The following is a 16,385-nucleotide window of genomic DNA, read 5'->3' on the forward strand; positions in this document are numbered from 1 at the left end:
TTGGTGCTACTATTTTCCCCACTTTATAGATGAGGAAACTGAGGCAAACGGAGGTTAAGGTCACACTAGTAAGTGTCTGAGACCAAGCTTGAAGCCCAGGTATTCCAGAGTCCAGGTCTCCAGGCCTAGTGCTGTACCCACTGCACCACAGACAGACCAGTGGACTTTAATGTAACAGTACGAAGAGTCCATTGATGCCGTTACAGATTCCACCATGCAACCAACCTTTAAGAAACAACCAAGAACTTGTTGCTACTCGGCCTCTTCACGGCCCCATTTTGGGTTTTCTTGGCAAAAGTTATACAGAAGTGGTTTGCCATTTCGTTCTCCAACACATTTTACAGATTAAGAAACTGAGTCAAACAGTTAAGTAACGTGCACAGGGTCATACAGTTAGTAAGTGTCTAAGATTAAATATGAACTCAGGAAGATGAGTCTTCCTGACAACATGCCCGGTGCTCTTGCCCCACCTAGAAATAAGTAGTGGTTAATACTAATTGGCTAATACACCGACAAATATTTATTCAGTCTATTACTATATAAGCCAGGTAGTGTGCTAGTCCTTTAGGATGCAAATACAAAGATCCCTGCTTTCAAGGAGCTTCCATTCCAAGGAATGAGGTAATTTGTACATATATAAGCATATACACACACATGCAACTATACACAACATAAAAACAAAGGTAAGGGAGGCTACCAATACCTGGGAGATCAGGTAACACTTCCATCATGTGGAAGGTGGGAAGTGAGATTTGTTAGGAGTTTTTTTTTCTTTTTTCCCCTCAATTTGAAAATGACTGGGAAAAAGAAAAGGAAAGGATCACTGAAGTTTTCGTTAGAAATGCACAAACAAAACAGCTTGATGATAGTTACAAGTTGAATTTATCATATAATTTCAAGAAAAATCAATCAATATGTAATATTCATAGTTTCACATATAATCTTTTTTCTTTTCTATTATTTTATTGGTTTAAGATCAAAATTTAAAAAAATTTAAGTGGCATATGTGTTGTGTGTTAAAGCAAGGAAGGGATCCGATGAGGTGGAAATAAGTAGGAAATACATTCCAAGGAAGGAGGGACAGTGAAAGCAAAGACACAGAGACAGAAGATGGAGAGCCATGCATGAGGAATAGAGAGAAGACCAGTTTGGCAGGATTTGGGGGAGTACTGCATAATGAGTCTGGGAAGATAGGTTAGGACTCGGGTGTAAAGGGCTTTAAATGTCTGACAGAGGAATATTTATTTTATCCTAAGGTAACAGGGAGTCATTGCAGTTTACTGAATTGGGGAGTAACATGTTTGGATCTGTACCTAAGAAAAATCTGGCACCTGTGTGCAAGGTGGATCACAGATTTGGAGTTAAAAGGGACTTCAGAGGCCAGTGAGTTCCATCCCCTCATTGAAGAACTGAGGGGCAGAGACTTGCTAGTATCTGAGGAGGAACATGAACCTGGGTCTCCCTGACTCCAAATGCAGTGCTTTATCCACAAGTGGGAAGGAACTTCAGGCAGGGGAAATAATTAAGAAAACTAAGGTGTTGGCTATACAAATAGAATAGGGTCAGGTGTGAGTGATGGAGATAGAAACAGCAAAATCTAGCAATAGATTATGTATATGAGGCAAAGAAAAATGAGGATGGAGGAAAATGCTGAGGTTATGAACCTGGGAGACTGAAAGAATGATGGTGTCTTCAACAGAAATAAGAAAGTCTGGAAGACAGTGGGTCTGGAGGAGAGCGATAATGAGGTTCAGTTTTGAATACAATGAATTTGAGATGTCTCCAAGACATTCAGTTTGAAATGTCCAAGACAGTTCGTGATTGTGGGTCTGAGGCTCAGGAGAAAGACTGGGACTAGAGATATAGGTCTGTGAGTAATCTGCAGAGAAAAAATTTAAACCCAAAAGCTCTGAGGTCACACCAAGAGAAAGGGTATAGAGGTAGAAGAGACAAGGTGCCCAAGACAGAGCCTTTGAGAATAACAACAGTTAAGGAACATGCTATGGATGATGAATTAGCAAATGAGAATGTGAAGGTGCATTCAGACAGGCAGGAGAACCAGGAGATAATAGTGCTACACAAACAGGGGGAGAAAGCCCAGTGTCAAATGCAGCAGAGAGGTCAAGAAGGATAAGGAGTGAAAAAAGACCATTAGATTAGGCAATTAAGAGAATGCTGATAAATAGAAAATTTAAATTTTTGGTCGAGTAAGGAGGTAAGAAGCCAAACTACAAAAAGACAACATTAAAAATCAACAAAATTCAGATCAAAGGAGCAACGGTGATTCCATATTATTGAATTTTAACAAATTCCAAAGCCTTGGCTCAGAATTCTAAAGTCTTTCAAAGTTATTTATCTTTAATTGTTGTTATACTGTTGATCAATTTCCTGATTTTGCTTATTTTTTTCTGTATCAGTTCATACAAGTCTTCTCAAGTTTTTCTAAATACTTTATAATCATCTTTTCTTACAGGACAGAAAAATGCCATCATATTTATATACCATAATTCAGCCATTCCCCATTGATGAAAATATGATTTATTTTGTCAGTGGATCAGATTAGGTAATCAAGACTCAGAATCAATGGGACATAGTTGCATAGTGTTCATTAAACCCAGAGACATTAATTACTATTATAAACATTATCTACTTGGAAAAACAAAAAGCAAAAAATTGGAAAACATTCTGGCAGAAATTATATTCTATAACAACATCTTATATCATAATACCATAAATAAGCTCCTAATTGATATATGACCTAAAAATGAAAGGTGATATCATAAACGTATTAGAAGAGAGAGGAAGGATTTATTTTTCACAACTATGGCTAGAGGGATAATTCTTAACTGAATATGGTGTAGAGATCATCCTAGAAAACAATGAATACTTTTGATTATTTTGTTGAAAAGCTTTTGCACAAGCAACCAATAAAGTTGGAATTAGAACAAAAACCATTAACTTTAGATTGTGAGATCTGTGAGAAGAGGGTCTGTCTTTTGCCTCTTCTTGCATCCCCAGCTCTTACTTACTACAGTGCTTGGCACACAGTAGGGGCTTATTAAATACTTATTGAATGACCAGCTGTTAAAAACTTTGTACCAGATGTCTCTGTTAAAGTACTGATATACAAGATATAAATAGGGAATTGATACAAATATATAATGACAATAGCCATTCCCCAAAAAGGTCAGTGACCAGAGGATATGAACAGGCAATTTTCAAGCTAAAGAGTGTAAGCTATCAGAAGAACTGATGAAGGTGAAGAACTGATTTAGTGCTTTACAACCCCAACTTATCTAAGATGCTCTTCTTTATTTCTTGCTCTATTTAGCACAGGGAAAGAGAATTCAAACACAAATGAATGTGATCAGTGTCACAGTTCTGCGTGGCTGAGCAAGACAACATTTTTATAATCTTAGAAAAATTAAATCCAGCAAGGGTGGTTCAAAATGAGCTGGAATGAGGTAAAAGGTCTAAATAAGATTCCATCAGAGTAAGGACCCCAAGAAACCAAGCATGTTTTTTGAACTATTCCAAGGAGGCAAACTATTAACAGATAATTGATTACAGCAAGTGAGTGGGCACTTTTTGAACTGCCTTAGCACATAGTAGGTGTTTAATAAATGCTTCCTGACTTGACAGCAAGGTTTACTGGGAAATAGTGTCAAGCTTATAGGACTGTAGATTCAGAGTAGTAAGAGACCTCAGAGGATATCTCATTTGACTTTGTTTTACAGTTGAGGAAGCCCAGTTCTAGAGAGGTTGTGACTTGCTCACAAGGCAATAAGAGACAGAAGTAGGATTCAAATCCAGGTCCTCTAACTCCACATCCAGGCTTCTCTTCTTTGCCCTCGTCTTCTAATGCCAATCCCTAGGGCCTCCTAAAGATACCTCATGGTTTTGAAAATCAGGGACCAATTACAGGTCAGAATATTGGCTTCCTATTAAAGTGGGAACAAATTCATTTTCCTATTAGTAGTACACCTTTTGTTTTGAGGGGGGAGGTGAGGCAATTGGGGTTAAGTGACTTGCCCAAGGTCACACTGTGACTAATTGTCAAGTGTCTGAGGTTGAATTTGAATTCAGGTCCTCCTGACTCCAGGAATGGTCACTGCACCACCTAGATGCCCCAGACCTTTTTATCTTTATGAATAAAACATATTTGGTCATTTAAATTTAAGTTTCACTTCCATGTAAAGTTTAGGTGTCTTATTTAAAATTTACTGTCCTTGAAGGCTCAGAGTGATAGAAGTAGTAAAAAAAAAATGTTGGGCCTGCAATACCTTTGCAGCTTTTGTTAGCATTTTTTCCTGTAAAGTGAGTACTCTGGTGCTATTGTTAGGTAGAAGAATCCCACATCTAAGGATGAATTATTTTAAGAGTTTTAGCAAATCCAGCAGAACCTACCTTTATTCGAGAGTTGGGTTTCCACAATTTCTGAAAGGAAATATAAAACAACTTCCTAGAACAACAGCTAAGCATTGGACTAAAATAAGTCCATACAGTTAAAAAGATTCCCCACAATGAATTGCTCTGACATACTTTTCCATGTCATGGGCAGATAGTTCAGATTTTTCAATAGAACATAATTTTTCCAGTACTATTGGACTACAAGTAGAATGTTGTTGTTGTTTTTTCTAAATATTGCAACCTCCCCTCATTCTCACAGTGAAAGTCCTCCAACAATCATTGACTAATCACTTACTATGTGCTAGGCACTGGACTAAGCTCTATATATACAAACACAAGGGATGTATGGGGTATTCAAAGAGAATTAGCACCTCTGGTGTAAGGGCTTGCCAACCCTTGTGTAATAGTAATGGAATTTAAAGATCCCCCTGCATTGGCTTGGTTTTTGGTTTGATTATGTTAAAACCCAGAGCTTGTGAATCTCACTTGTGAGATGGACTTGTTGATGTGAAAAGAGAGGGCTGGACTGGGAGGAGCTGGTGACTTAAATTTAGAGAGATACAAGAAAAGAGAGAAGCAGAAGAACTTTTTGAAAGCAGCACCTTGGAGGCAGAGAGAGACTGAGAGGATTGCCAAGGGCCACTTTGAATTGCCCAGGACTTTTGAGAACTGGGGCTGAATGTAATGGAAATGCAAATTTAAAGATCTTCCCTGCCCCTAGGCCCTTTGATTGGCTTAAGAGACTCTGAGAACCTTCCTTGATTTGAAAATATACTCTGCCTCCTAATAGGCTGAATGTGGTCACATGGAGCCTGTGGCAGGAGGCTGGGTTTTCAGGAATGCCCACACCTTGATGCTGTGTGATTGGGCAGTGGGTCAAGAGGGTGGTTACATTCTCTGACCCAGGAGAAGGCTATATAATCCCTGATGTGAGGCTTTGCTTTGGGTCTCACTTTGAGAAGTGTTCTGTGATTTGATCAGATGAGACTCTAGGAAGCCATTGTTGAGAGCCCCCCAGCTTTGAAAAACCCAGATATTGATTTGGTATAGATGTAATGGTTGGACAGTTTGGAAACCTGTCTACTTGATCTGTTTCCCTGCCTTGATCATTCTGTCTATATACTCTGAAGTTCAGGGTGCTGACATTTTTCCCCTGAGCTAGGTAAACGACACATATTTGACTGATTAAAGTAAGCTTGTTAACCCATTTTGAGTTGCTTTCCTTTAACAAAGCAGATCTAAGAACCTGTGTTGGCAGCCACCCTGGGGACACTGGGGTGCTTGCTGATACACCTTGCTAAAATTAACCCTAACCCTAATCCTAAATGCATGCTCTAACACTAACTCTAACCCTAGAGTTTTCGGGGCTGCTCATTTATCTTTGGTGTCTACTTGGCACTCATTCTCACTGAAGCTATAACATGTGCAGTGGTCATACTCCAGTAAATTGTCTAAGCAAAAGGGCTAAAACAGGTTGAAGGTAATTAAAGGGCCTCAAACACATCAGTGAGTTAGGAGTTTGCCTACCCCAAACACGAGAAGACTTCCCCCAATGGAATGGGTGGGTGACAATTGTTCTAATTACCATGAAGGCAGATGAAACAGGAGCTGTGGAGTGCACAGAGCCTGGTCAGATATTGAAAATGACAAAGTCATCCAATGCATCCTGGGCCATTGCCAGTCTTCTTGACTTTTGTCTTGTCACTGGACTTTGATGACTCTAGAAGAGAGAGTGAGACTAATGATTTTGTGCAACTCTTTCTTACTTAAATCCAATTCACTTGCAAGTCTAGACACGAATGCATAATGTCACTGGTCCTCTTCAAAAATGATGGACAAATAACAACAAGAAATGACCAATTTTTGAGTTTTGGTATAAAATCAAAGAAGAATATTTATAATTAACTAAAAAGAGTGTCAAAATATTTCTCCCTTTTCCAGCTACATTATCTCGGTAAGGTTAGATTTTTTTCATACACTTCAATCAAAACTGCTTACCACAACAGACTGAATGAAGAAGCAGATATAAGAATTGAGCTTCCTTTAATGAAGCCAAACATTAAGGAGCTTTGCTGAATACATATATAAAATATCACTCTTCTAATTCAATTTTTTGAAAACAGTATTTTTCATTAAAAATACAATATTTATATTAACATGTAATGGGTTTATTACTATTATTTTAAATTAATAAACATTTAAAATTTTATCCATTTTAATTGCTAATATGGTTAATATCAATAGATATAACACAAATAAAAGTTATCTAGGTCAACATTTTTAAGTTGGGCCTTGAGACCCAAAAGCTTGAGAACTACTGAACTAGACAATTTCTAAGTTCCCTTTCTGTGTCTGACATACTGTAATTCTGTGCCCATAATTTTCAAAGAAAAAGAATGATTCAGGGTGGAGTCAAGATGGCAGAGTAGAAAACAGGACTTCCCTGGGGCTCCAGCTTCCACCTCCCCCAATTCATGTAAAAGGTTACTCTGAAGAAACTTTGGAGTTACAGAACCCACAAAATGATACAGAGAAGCTAACCTCCCGCTGAGGACAGCCTGGCAGGCCAGCAGGGAGCAGTCAGCCCTCTGGGAGCTGAGCCCAGCCCCAAGTGAGCCGGAGGTTTTAGCCCCAGGGCTGACAAACCACCAGCTGGAGGGATTTCAGATCACCAGCAGCTGTGGCAGTTTCCAGAATTATCAACACAGAGACGCTAAAGACAAAGTGAGAGGTCAGTGTAGTGTGGACTTTGGGATCCAGTAGTTGGGAGTGCAGTCATTTTTTACCCCTGGGGCGAGAAGCAGCTGAGGCCCCACGGCCCTGCAGCCCCAGCCACATGTGGCTGCTTCAGCTCCTGGCCTGCAGATTGTAGGGGGACCAAGTGACCAGTCTGAGGGGTAATTGCTCTTGCTTTAACCTACTTGGATCTGGATTGCGGTCTAGGGTGGAGATCCTGGGGTGTGTGACCAGCTTGCCAGAGCATATAGAGGCTTCAGAGAGGGCACCTAACTAATACCTTTGGCAGCTGAGAAAATCCCAGTATTTGGTACAAAGCTCCCATCTTGTAGCAGAGTTCTACTGTGGCAAAAAGCTCAAAAGTCAAGTAATTGACTGGCAACATGAGTAAACGAGGGGAGGTGAGCAAAGCAAACAGAAGAATCCAACATTAGACTCCTATTTTGGGGACAAAAAGGATCAAAGCATGGAACAGGAGGAAGACAGTAAAGTCAGAACTCCTGTACCAAAAGCTTCAAAGAAAAATACAAGCTGGTTACAGGCCACAGAGGACCTTAAGAAGGATTTTGAAAACCAAAATAAGAGAAGTGGAGGAAAAATTGGGAAGAGAAATGAGAACGATGCAAGAAAATTATGAAATGAGAGTCAACAACCTGACTGAAGAAAATAACACCTAAAAAAATTAGACTAACTCAAATGGCAAAAGAGGCTCAAAAAGGCAATGGGGAGAAGAATGCCTTAAAAAGCTGAATTTGCCAGATGGAAAAAGAATCTCAAAAGCTGACTGAAGAGAATCATTCCTTCAGAATTAGATTGGAGCAAATGGAAGCTAGTGATTTTATGAGAAATCAAGATACTATTAAACAGATCCAAACAAATGAAAAAATAGAAGGCAATATGAAATATCTCATTGGAAAAACCACTGACCTGAAAAATAGATCCAGGAGAGATAATTTTAAAATTATTGGACTACCTGAAAGCCATGATCAAAAAAAGAACCTAGAAATCATCCTTCAAGAAATTCTCAAGGAAAACTGACAGAGGACAAAATAGAGGTTGAAAGAATCCACCTCCTGAAAAAGATCCCAAAAAGAAAACTCCTAGGAATATTATAGCCAGGTTCCGGAATTCCCAGGTCAAGGAGAGAATATTACAAGCAACCAGGAAGAAACAATTTGAATATTGTGAAAACACAATCAGGATAACATAGGATCTGGCAGCTTCTACTATGAGGGATTGAAGGGCTTAGAATATGATATTCCAGATATTCTCAAAGGAGCTGGGATTAAAACTAAGAATCACCTACCCAGCAAAACTGAGTATCATGTTTCAGGGGAAAATATAGTCATTCAATGGAATAGAGGACTTTCAATCATTCTTGATGAAAAATCCAGAGTTGAATAGAAACATATATACAAGATACAATAGATACAAGAAGCAAGAGAAGCATGAGAAAGTAAACAGGGAAAAGAAATCATAAGGAACTTATCAAAGTTGAACTATTTGCATTTCTACATGGAAAAAACGATAATTGTAACTGATGAAACCTTTCTCAGTATGAAAATAGTTGAAGGGAATAGAAATATATACATATATATCTATATAGGAGGGTATATGTACATATCAATACATATGTGAATGTGTGTATATATATGTACAGGTATACATAGATAGAGGGCACAGGACCAATTTAACTGTAAGGGATGATACTTAAAAGGTGAAATTAAGAGGGTAGAGAGGAATATAATGAGAGGAGATGGGGAGAGACAGAATGGGGTAAACTATCTCATATTGAAGAGGCAAGGGAAAATGGTTACAATGGAGGGGAAGAACACGAAGGCAAAATGGAATGGGTCAACCTTATTCTCATTGGATTTGGCTTAGGGAGGGAATGACATACACACTAAATAGAGTACCTCACCCTACAGGAGAGTAGGGGGAAAGGAGATGAGAGGGGAGATGATGGAAGGGAGGGCAGGCTGGGGGGGAGGGAAGTTGGAAGCACCCACTTTTGAAAAGGGACAGCATCAAAGTAGAGAATAGAACAAGTGGGAGGTGGGATAGGAGGGAGTGAAATATAGTCAATCTTTTACAATATATCCACTATGGAAATATTTTGCATAGTTACATATGTACAACCTATACTGAATTGCTTATCTTCCCAGTAAGGGTGGGTGACAAGGGACGAAGGGAATGAATCTGGAATTCAAAGTTTTAAAATCAAATGTTTAAAAATATATATACTATTATTAATATTATTTTTACATGTAACTGGAAAATAAGATATACAGGCACTGGGGCATAGAGAGCCACTGTGCACTACTGGAAAGTCGAAGGGGGTAGGGGAGAAGATATAGAAGAGAGAAGATTGGAGGAGGGAATATCCAGTGGGATCACTATTTTGGGGAAGTGGGTAAGGGAAAAACAGGGAGAAAATTTGTAACTCAAAATCTGGCGGAAATGAATGATATAAACCAGAAGTTAATAAAGCATTTGATTTGAAAAAGAAAAAAAGAAGAAAAAGAAAAAAAACTAGTCTTTTAGAATTATTTAAATTATGAAAATAGGTAAAAATGGAAATATGTTATAAATAAAACCTAAATTGTACATAAAAAGAAAAATAATTCACTCAATACTATTTTCTGCTTCTGGAAAAGTAAGTCATCATGAATTAAAGCCCCTTTGCGTGGACTTTCCCTAATGCCTGTAATACACTTCCTCCTCACTGTCATCCCTTAGGGTCTATAGTATTTCCTCTGCTTGCTATTGTTGCTCAGTCATTATTCAATTATGACTCTTTGTGACCCCATCTGGTATTTTCTTGGAAAAGCTACAGGAAGGTTTGCCATTTCCTTCTCTAGCTCATTTTATAGATGAGGAAACTCCTGGGGTCATGCATCTAGTAAGTGTCTGAGGTCAGATTGGAGCTCACAGAGAGGAGTCCTCCTGACTCCAGGCCCAGTACTTTGTCCACTGCACCTCCCATAGCTACCCAATTTCCTCTAGAACTCAGCTCAAATACCATCTGAGGTTAGTTTTCATTCCATTCTATGCTGCACTCATGACTCTCCTCTTGGACTGAACTTCTATATCCTGGAGCTCATGCCAACCCCGGACTTCACATATAAGAAGCAGCTTCTACTTAGTGGTATGCTTGAGCCAACTCATACTGGCTATAGCCAATAGTTAAAATTTTACAAATGCTACAAATAAGAACTTGATTTATTGTTTTGTTGACTATCTGGACTTAAGGAAATAATGAAGAAATATTAATAAGGGAAGGAAATAAGCAGTTACAGAGTCCTACTATGGATCAGGCATTACATTAAGTACTTTTACACATATCATCTCATTTGTCCACACAACAATCCTTCAGGGTTGGTCCTATTATTAATTCCCATTTTATATTTTGGGAAACTAGGATAAACAGAGCTTAAGTGTCACAGAGTAAGTAAATCTGAGGCAGGATTTGAACTAAGATCTTCCTGATTCTAGGACGCATGTTCTACATGGGTACTACACAACCAGATGCTTCTATGGAGGCAATTTAAGCTTAAAAGCATATCATGCATACACTTTTTCTGAGAGCTATTTGTTAAACACTTATCTCTCCCTCCATCCCTCTGGCCTCTCCTTCTGATTATCTGGTTCCTCCCAAAACCTTCATTTTAATGGGATGTTGAAGCCACCCATGTCTTCATTTCTCTCCCAGCTTCCTCTCCAGGCAACATTCCTGACTCTCCTACCAGACTTTCTCTACAATGCTCCTGCATCAAGTACCTTCATCCCTACCCCCTTTCTAGTTTGTTTTTATGTCTTGTCTTCAACCATTAGAATGTAAGGTCCTTGAGGGATTGTCTTTCTTTCTACTTATATTCGCATTCCCAGAACTTAGCATAGTGTCTGGTGCATAGTAAGCATATAATAAATGCTTATTGACTTGACTTGATGTTCCACACAAGGTCTTTCCTGATTCCCTTCAACTGCTAGTATCTTCCCCAAAAAAATCCCTTGTCTTTACCTTGTATGTACTTTGCATGTACATATATATATGTGTGTGTGTCTGTGTGTATGTATATATACGTATATATACATATATATATACACAAATTGTCACTCCCTATAGAATGTGAATTCCTTAAGGGTAGGACTGTCTTTGCATGACTGGAGCCAAAATTACAGCATGACGTCAGAATCTCTAAAAATATAATGTGAATGTAATGTGATTGGCAGTTGCCAACGAGAGCCCTGTTGTCTATCACATAAACAAATATACAAATGAAATAGGTAATATTGTTCATGAATATATGAAACATATATATATAGAAACATACCATGACATACCCAGACTGTTTTGTTTTTTGAACGTGGTTCTTAATTGTTGATGCAATTTCAAGATATTATTGATTAGGAAATGTGTAAGTTCTGGGCACAATCAACAATACATAGAACCTGGAATGAATTGTCCATTCTCTTAGGAAAGCCAGAATGGTAGGAAAGGGTAGAAGGATATTATATAGTCAGAACAGTGAGAGAAACTGAAGCCATTTGGAAAGTCAATAAAGCCCTTTCCTATGACAGTAACTACTGTGTGGCCCAAGGGTACTGCCCCCTGTTGGTCATATATATGTGTGTATGTATGTATATTTACATCTATCATATATATATATGTATATATACATATATATAATTCACTCTAACTGGTTAATGAATTACTCAATTCATTAAGTACATTATTTCAAACTATGCTACCAACACTGCAGTCATATACTTATCCCCCTCCCATTAGAACCTTGGACTCCACTGGGACACCAGGCTCTGTTAGATGAGCTTGTGCCTTCTCTTAGAACCAAAGCTTCATACCACATCCAGACCACCATTCTATACCATGTTGCCTTCACTCCAGCTATCATCTACTTCTTTTCCTTCCCCCTGCCCCCACATAAAAACACACACCAGAACCTTGGACTCTACCCCTGGAATTGAATTCTGACAGGTAAGTTTTCATTTCATTTGCCCAAAAACAAGTCTCTAATCCACTTCCTACTTCCTGGTCACAGTTTCCAGCCATGCTGACCAATACTACCCTCCCCCTTCCAGTTCCCATTTATTTCTTATTCCTTGAAGGGAGGAACTGTCTTGTTTGTATTGGTATCCTCAAGGTTTTTAGAATAGTGCCTGGGATATAATAAGTGTTTAATAAATGTTCTCTCTATCCATCCAGTCATCTTTCTATTCATCCATCTTTCTACCTATCTGTCATTTGCAAGAGCCCACTGCTCTCTGTAGATTACAGAAAACCGGAGAATGAGTCAGTCGGGTGACTCTGGCAGTGCCATTAATTATATACCTAATACCACCTACACAATCTGTCAGACTAAGAAACCAAGGTCATTGGTCTCCACCCACCTAGACAGTATACCTTCCTTTGATATGCCAGCAGCAAAACCCTGTTGTTTTGGTAAGAATATATCTTGAATGGTGAAATACTGTTTCCTTAAAAACTGAACTATTCCCTGCTTGGTAGATACTCAAAAAAAGGGCAGTTCTGATGTAAATCTCATCAAAGTGGCTAAAACAGAATTGGTATTTGTTAATCCTGTAATATAATGACTTTTTAGAAACCACCAAAATGGGCCTTTTAGCCATGGGGTGAACTGCATTGCATTGTGTATAAATGGGTTACACATCATTAGTAGATGATTTTGATTTTGATAAACAGGGTCATCTCTCAGTTTTCTCTTTGAAGAATGACTTCCTTGATATGAACAACAATGGGAATCTGCCCCACAGGCTTTTGAGAAGAGTTAAGCATCCTGGGTTAGAAATAGAAACTGGAAATGTAAGAAAATTTTTAAAGACAGGAGAGTTTTAGTTTGAGGAAATGAAAATCTAGACTAAAAAGGACTTAGATTTCTCAAGCAGCCAAACAGTAGGCTCAGACCAAGAGACTGAGAGAACTTTTTGGATAACTGGGCATGGGTCCCAGAGTGAGAACAGGCTATTTTCAGGAAGTGATGATAACGAGAGTCAAGGGACTCAAAAGCAATCAATAAATGGTTGTAAATCCAGGCTATGTCTTATTCTATTAACCTGTAATTGCCTAACTTGTCAATAGTCTGTTTCTGTATTGTTCTCATTGCTCTAGTAAAAATTATTTTCATCACACTTGAGAAGACTGGTTTTAGTATATGCAACTGATATAACAATGTAATATAAGGGGAGAAACAAATGATCAGAGAACACTACCTTTGTAAGTCCCAAATAAGAGAAAGAATGTCCTCCAGTCCCTAATCCTTGGCAAAAGCAAAAAAGAGATGTAGCCAGCTACCTGTCTACTACTTACAGCCACAAAAGACTCTTTTTTTAGACTATTACCTAAACTTAACATCACATAAGTTTGGTTTTTTGTTTTTGTTTTATGGCTAACAAAATATTAGTTTAACTATTTCTCACATTAACTCAACAAATGATTTTTTAAAAATAACTTAACTCAAAATCCTTTTACCTAAAGTTCATATATAGTATCTGTATGTCTTGCTTAAGTATGACTATGGGGTTTAAAATACAAAAGTGTCATATTATTGCAAGTCTTTTTTAAAATATATAATGCAAATATCACCCACTTGGTAGACTTCTTTTTCTTATGAAGAATTAATGACATAAAAGGTACAGGTTCCATCTGTATAGTGACACAGAATTACAATGAGATTGTAAAATTGCATAACCGCAATAACAATAATAAAGTTTTAGAACTGGAAGGGACCTCAGAGGCCATGTAATTTGCCCTCCATATTTTACTGATGAAGAAACTAAGGTCCAGGTAGGTTGAGTGATTTACATAGATAGGAAGCATCAAGTGGTGATCTGAAGACTGGTCCTCTTCCTCCAGTCAGTCTTTTTTCTAATCTTCCATACTGTCTCTGAAAGTTTTAGGTACAGCTTGAGTTTGCATCAAAGCCTGATTTACAATTCTGGATTTGTTCTACTCAAACAGAATGTATGATTCTATCAGCTCTACATATTTTAGGGTGTACTGTAATGCCAAGGAAAGGCAACTTCCCAAGGTTCAGAATACCAGCATAGGTGCTCTCCATTTTATTCAGTGACAAACCAAGAACAGAGAAGATCAAAACATGACATCATTCCAAATACAGCATTTACTAAGTATGATTAAATAATCTCCAAGCACTATCCCACCCCTGGACCTTCCAATCATTCAATCAATTACAAAGTCCCTGTTCTAAATACTTCTCCACCCCTAGGCTGTACCTTCATTTAGTCCACCACAAAGCCCCTCTTCTCAAATGGAGATTAGTTTCCAATCTAAGTAAAGTACATTCACTTGTTCAACCATAGAACACAAAAAGGTCAAAAGTTCCCCACCCCTGGATCACAATTGAATCTACCCCAGAGTTACATCAAGTCTAAGCACAGCACTTAATACCCAAATGGAGGTCTTTTCTTCATCTTGACCCTAGGCAAGTTCTCAGCAATCTTAGTTCCTGGGGAGACAAGGCTTAGCAAGGCCACAAGATACATTGCCAGTCCCTTCATTAATTCATCCTCTGTCTGTAGAACAGTCCTAGAACCTCTGAAAACATTAGCAAAACCCTCTCCCAGGATTTCTGTAAACATACAACAAGAAAATCTTTCTTCAGGGCTTCTGAACCAACAGAAAGGTTCCTAGACCCCTGCAACAACAGCACTGTCCTTCACCAGTGGACAGTATTCACTCTGTCTGCAGGACAGTCTCCAGACCCCTGCAACAACAGCACTGCCCTTCACCAGTGGACAGCATTCATTCTCTGTCTGCAGGACAGTCTCTATGAACCAACAGAAAGGTTCCCAGACCCCTGCAACAACAGCACTGTCCTTCACCAGTGGATAGTATTCACTCTCTGTCTGCAGGACAGTCTCAGGGCTTCTTAGCCAACAGCCAGGTTCCAGGACTTCTTCAACAGGAGGGTCTTTCACCAGTGGACAAATCTGGCAAAACAACATCAAAACAGACAGACAAAGTACCAGCAAAACAGCCATGTCTCCTCAGTCCTTGGCAGCTCAGGGGGCAGGTCTCAAAAGTCCAGGGCAATTCAAAGTGGCCCCCAGCAATCCTTCTCAGTCTCTCTCTCTGCCTCCATGAGGTACTGCTTCCAAAAAGTTCTTCTGCCTCTCTCTTGTCTCTCCAAATCTATGTCACCAGCTCCTCCCAGTTCAGGACTTTCTTGTCACATTAACAAGTCCATCCCACAGGTGGGATTAACAAGCTCTGGGTTTTAACACAATCAATTTGAAAACCAAGCCAATACAGGGGAATCTTTAATTGCCTTTACTATCACATAGGGTGAAGAGGATGTAGGCAGTACCGAAGTATTAACAACCAAGAATGTCATATATTTTCATTCATTTTTTAAGCACCTCCTGTTTACAAGAGGTCATGCGGCATAGTTGATAGTTTTGAAACCAAGAATAGGTGTTTCGAGAGAGTACAAGTATTGTCTTCAACACTCATTTGCTGTGTGATCTTTAAAATATCACTTATATTCTCAGTGTTCTAGGCAACTCTCCAAGACTATAAGTTGTAAGAAGAAGGTGCTAACCTCAGCTGATCAAAATTCTCTAACCTGGGAGTCCTTTGCATCAAAGAAATTACAGGACTAGTCTCTTTCCCTACCTATATCCAAAGCAAAGCAATGATCATTTTTTTTCCTCCACAGACCTGGAGGCAGGCAGAACTGAGTTCAAATCTAGCCTCAGATACTTAATAGCTATATGATCCTAGGTAAGGGACTTACACTTCTCAGTTTCAATTTCCTCACCTGTAAAATGGGAATGATAATAGCACCTACCTCCCAGGGTGGTTGTGAGGATAAAGTGAGATAATACATATAAAGTGATTTGCAAATCTTAAAGTGCTATATAAATGCTATATATCTATCATTATCATCATCATCATTATATACACCTCACTTTAATCAGCAAATGCACCTTAATGTTTAGAGGAACTGATGATTTCATCAAGGTGGGTGGTAGGAGTCACACAGTCCATGCCTTCTTACCCTATGAGATTCCCATCCATATCCTTCCAGAGATCTACTTTAGGTCTTTCAATATTTTGTAGTAAATATACTAAATATAAAAAGCAGTACAACACTCCAACTATCTGTTGTATTTTGTACTAACTCCTGGGCCTCCAATTTATCTCTTTGTTTTGGGGGCCTGGTCTCCATCACAGCAGG

The 16,385-nt window shown here is 38.7% G+C and overlaps 1 long non-coding RNA gene across 1 annotated transcript in view; it reads right to left on the reverse strand.

Moving 5' to 3' along the window:
• The window catches only part of LOC138165726 (uncharacterized), a 47,958-nt gene that overhangs the window by 16,927 nt on the left and 14,646 nt on the right, over positions 1–16,385 (reverse strand). Inside the window, exon 2 of the long non-coding RNA XR_011169428.1 lies at positions 5,996–6,130. This is a non-coding gene — a long non-coding RNA (uncharacterized lncRNA). The remainder of the gene's footprint in view (positions 1–5,995; positions 6,131–16,385) is intronic.

This window comes from Petaurus breviceps, unplaced genomic scaffold (assembly GCF_028583685.1).
Source record: "Petaurus breviceps papuanus isolate PSGF00001 unplaced genomic scaffold, PetGlider_PUasm1.0 214, whole genome shotgun sequence".
NCBI lineage: Eukaryota > Metazoa > Chordata > Mammalia > Diprotodontia > Petauridae > Petaurus > Petaurus breviceps.